Genomic DNA, 4,233 nt, shown 5'->3' on the forward strand with positions numbered 1-4,233 from the left:
CAGGAACCAGGGCTAGTGGCACAGGAACCAGGGGTAGTGACACAGGGGACACGGGCAGGGAGTGCTTTTGGTGAATGCCACGAAGGGGTTCAGCGAGGGGACCTCTTATCCTCGCCTCTCTCACCTCCTTTCTCCTGTCATCCCTACTCCCCCACTTTGCTCTCACATATCCCACATCCCCCACCCCCACCTTACGCGCCCGCCACAAATTGGCGTGGATCTTGATTGGGGGAGATGGAGCCGCGAGGAGGAGCCGCGGATCCCGGCTCCATGCTGCGACTCGCGCCAGGAAATGAACAAAACCTCAGCGGCCAGGAATTCCACCTCGAGACGCGCGCGCGTGCGTGTGTTTGTGCGCGTGCGTGTGTTTGTGCGCGTGCGTGTGTTTGTGCGCGTGCGTGTGTTTGTGCGCGCGCGTGTGTTTGTGCGCGCGCGTGTGTTTGTGCGCGCGCGTGTGAGCGCGTGTGGGGAGTGGTGGTGTCGCGGTTAGCGTGGTGCGCTACGAACCCGGCGACCCAAGTTACATTTCCTCTCCTGGCCAACACCAGCGACGAATATCTGAACCGGTCCTGGACCTCCCTTAGGTCGATTCAGCCTCAAATGATTACCTGGTGGGATGTGCAAACATCGCCACTGAGGAGACAAAGGCAGCCGGGCACCCACCCCTCGTGTGCCGTTACGGCCTTCATAAGTGCTCCCTGACAGCACTTACCCCTGCAGTCTGTAAAGGCTACACGGGGGATGGTTGTGAGCATGAGCGAATGTGCGTACGAGTGAGTGTGCGTTCGTGTGTGTGCGAGGAGACATCGTGTGTGCGTGCTGGTGTGTGTGTGAGTGTACGAGTGAGTGTGCGTTCGTGTGTGTGCGAGGATACATCGTGTGTGCGTGCTGGTGTGTGTGTGTGAGTGTACGAGTGAGTGTGCGTTCGTGTGTGTGCGAGGAGACATCGTGTGTGCGTGCTGGTGTGTGAGTGTACGAGTGGGCAGCAGTGGCGCAGCCGTTAGCGCACTGCGCTACAAACCCGGCGACCCGAGTTCGATTATCGCTCACAGTGGCAACATCGGTAACGAAAGTCTGAACCGACTATGGGCCTCCCTCCGCATTGGGGAAATAAAGGCAGCCGGGCGTTTTGTTGGCCACCCACCCCCTGGCGTGCCGTGCGGACCTTCATAGGTGCTCGCTCACAGCAATCCCCCCGATCACCTGTACACGTCTAGGACTTGTGTCTGCCTACAAGTGTGTTATCTGTGTGTGAATATGCACAAACTGTGTTTACACAGTTGCCGAACACCAAGCGGCCAGTGACAAACATCACTGCACAAGTGACAAACTCGAGTGTGAACCTGGACGAGGGGGCACTTCCTTTACCAACAGTCATCCTCAATTCCTCTTGAGCACCCACCGTCACCAGCAGCACCAGCAACCCTAGAAGCAGTCGTGCACAATCTACCACCACCACCACCACACATTCCACCAGGATGTTAGAACAAGCATCCACCACCATCTCCCCACCATCTACCCACCAGCACCCGTGTCCCTCCACCTCCCCGCGCCGGTCTAACAATATTACACTACACACGAGGAGCACCCCCCCCCCTCCCCGGGTTTATTACACACAGCGCGCCCTCCCGCCCCCACCCCCTCCCCCCCACGCCTGTCTCCTCTCCTCCCGCGTCAAACGCGGCTGTAACAGATGACTACAGCAGCAGCAGCAATGACGCGGCGGCGGCTCCGTCTACCAGACGCACACCGCGGCGGCGGCGGTGGCGGCTGGGAGCGGGGAGAGGAGAGTGGGGGGCGAGGAGAGTGGGGGGCGGGGCCAGGAGAGTGGGGGGCGAGGAGAGTGGGGGGCGGGGCGAGAAGAGTGGGGGGCGAGGAGAGTGGGGGGCGGGGCGAGGAGAGTGGGGGGCGAGGAGAGTGGGGGGCGGGGAGAGTGGGGGGCGGGGCGGGGAGAGTGGGGGGCGGGGAGAGTGGGGGGCGGGAAGGGGAGAGTGGGGGGCGGGAAGGGGAGAGTGGAGGGCGGGTGCGAGGAGAGTGGGGGGAGAGGAGAGTGGGGGGCGGGGAGAGTGGGGGGCGGGGCGGGGAGAGTGGGGGGCGGGGCGGGGAGAGTGGGGGGCGGGAAGGGGAGAGTGGGGAGCGGGAAGGGGAGAGGGGAGGGCGGGTGCGAGGAGAGTGGGGGGAGAGGAGAGTGGGGGCGGGGCGGGGAGAGTGGGGGGCGGGGCGGGGAGAGTGGGGGGCGGGAAGGGGAGAGTGGGGGGCGGGGCGAGGAGAGTGGGGGGAGAGGAGAGTGGGGGGCGGAGAGAGTGGGGGCGGGGCGGGGAGAGTGGGGGGCGGGGCGAGGAGAGTGGGGGGCGGGGAGGGGAGAGTGGGGGGCGGGGCGAGGAGAGTGGGGGGCGGGGAGAGTGGGGGGCGGGGTGGGGAGAGTGGGGGGCGGGGCGAGGAGAGTGGGGGGCGGAGAGAGTGGGGGGTGGGGAGAGGAGAGTGGGGGGGCGGGGCGAGGAGAGTGGGGGGCGGGGTGGGGAGAGTGGGGGCGGGAAGGGGAGAGTGGGGGGCGGGGCGAGGAGAGTGGGGGGAGAGGAGAGTGGGGGGTGGGGCGAGGAGAGTGCGGGGCGGGGAGAGTGGGGGGCGGGGCGAGGAGAGTGGGGGGCGGGGCGAGGAGAGTGGGGGGCGGGGCGAGGAGGGTTGGGGGCGGGGGAAGTCGTGGGGGGCTCATCTCGCTGCTTCTCCCACAACAACAAAGAAGGAAGTGGCGGTGGCGCTTATGGAAGAAGAAAAAAAAACGCACCAAACACTGCTGATGAGTTGCAATGTGGCTGATCCTGACAGCCCCGCTGTTTAGAGTTCTCGCGCCGGGGGGCATTGTCGCTCTGGACAGGGGGGAGCATCACGGAGGGGATGAGAAGGGTCCGGCCCTAGCCCCCCCCTTCCCCCCTGGGTAGTTTAAGAGCCATTCTGCTCGTTCCCTGCTATGACCCACAAAGCAGGACGCAGTGGGGGGGGGGGCATCATGGATATGAACCCGCGCAGTGTGAGGGCTGAGACTCGAGACGAAGACGCCGTCGTGGCCAGAACCCCGATGCCCCCCCCCCCACCTCTCGCCCTCGCCACGGCCCTGCGCCAGGTCCCGCTGCTGTTGCGGGGACTTCTCCAGTCCGATGACCCCCCCCCCCGCCAGTGGAGGTCACGGCAGAGGAGTGGAGGTCACGGCGAGCCGCCCGCGCAGCTGCTGCGGGGCCTGGCAGAGAGAAGGCAGCGATGGCGAGGTGCGCGCGATGCATTTGAATGTCTCCTGCACTGTCCGTGGTGACCTCGCTAACCTCAACTTGAATGTCTCCCCAGCCGAATTGGGGGGGGGGGGGGGCTCACGGGGGGAGTTAGCGGGGCGATGGAGTAATTCTGTTAACTCGGGGGATGGGGGAGAGCACGGGCCCCTACGTGACACGTGACACCCCCCCCCACCCCTCTTGAAACCCCATCACAGCCTCGGACCCCTGCAGGTAAAGAGACCTCCCCCCCCCCTCATCCCCTCACTCGTGTTGTGGCTCTAACCGCGGCGGTGGCTCTAACCGCATAAATCCATGAGCTACGACTGCGCCCCCCCCCAACCTCCCCCCTGCCCCCCGCCCCCCGTCCCGCGCTGTGCGTTAGACGCGGCGCTGCATCGCGCGCCGCTCTGGAATCAATTTAAGCGCCAACAAAAGCGCGCGACTGGGACGCCGGGCACTTAGCGCGGCGCCAGGTCCCCTCGATCAGCAGCGCGGGGGACCCCCCCCCCCACCACGTACCCACCCCCCCACCCCCACCGCGAATCCTCCCTTCTACATTCACCGGCAGAACGAACGCCACACACGCAGCACACCGCACACCTAAAGGGCACCGAACGCGAAGCACCCTGCAGATCGCACACGGAGCGGAATGCAGCAACACCACTAACACGTCACACACACACAACTCTAACACGTCACACACACACAACTCTAACACGTCACACACACACAACTCTAACACGTCACACACACACACCTCTAACACGTCACACACACACACCTCTAACACGTCACACACACACACCTCTAACACGTCACACACACACACCTCTAACACGTCACACACACACACCACTAACACGTCACACACACACCTCTAACACGTCACACACACACACCTCTAACACGTCACACACACACACCTCTAACACGTCACACACACACACCTCTAACACGTCACACACAC

Source organism: Lampetra planeri, chromosome 6 (assembly GCF_965212315.1).
Source record: "Lampetra planeri chromosome 6, kcLamPlan1.2.h2, whole genome shotgun sequence".
In the NCBI taxonomy this organism is placed as follows: Eukaryota; Metazoa; Chordata; class Hyperoartia; order Petromyzontiformes; family Petromyzontidae; genus Lampetra; species Lampetra planeri.